The sequence below is a fragment of the Phytophthora infestans genome, genomic scaffold (genome assembly GCF_000142945.1).
Source record: "Phytophthora infestans T30-4 supercont1.45 genomic scaffold, whole genome shotgun sequence".
In the NCBI taxonomy this organism is placed as follows: Eukaryota; Oomycota; class Peronosporomycetes; order Peronosporales; family Peronosporaceae; genus Phytophthora; species Phytophthora infestans.
The window spans coordinates 495,071-495,415 of record NW_003303714.1 but is presented as its reverse complement, the minus strand read 5'-3'; positions in this window follow the sequence as shown (position 1 = coordinate 495,415).

The window sequence follows — 345 nt, the reverse complement described above, 5'->3', positions numbered from 1 at the left end:
CGATCGCGGCTATCTTCTTCGCATCAGCGCGTATGCCACTCGGCGTAATCTCGTGCGATAGGAAATCAACCTTGGGTTGGACAAAGATACTCTTGGTAAAGCTGATGCTAATTCGACATTCTGTGAACCGGGCTAGTAATTGTGAGAGAGGCCGCAAGCAGGCGTCGGGCATCTCACCTCAAAAACAGTTCTCGCAGCCTGTGGAGATCCCAAAGAAGGGGCCAAATGGAAGGGCCGCCTAAGACGCTGTTTGAAAACATGCAGGGAAGAATCTTCAGCGTCATAACGCAACAGTAAATCCAACAGCTCCGATGCCGTCAGCGCACCATGCTCAGCATGTTTGTG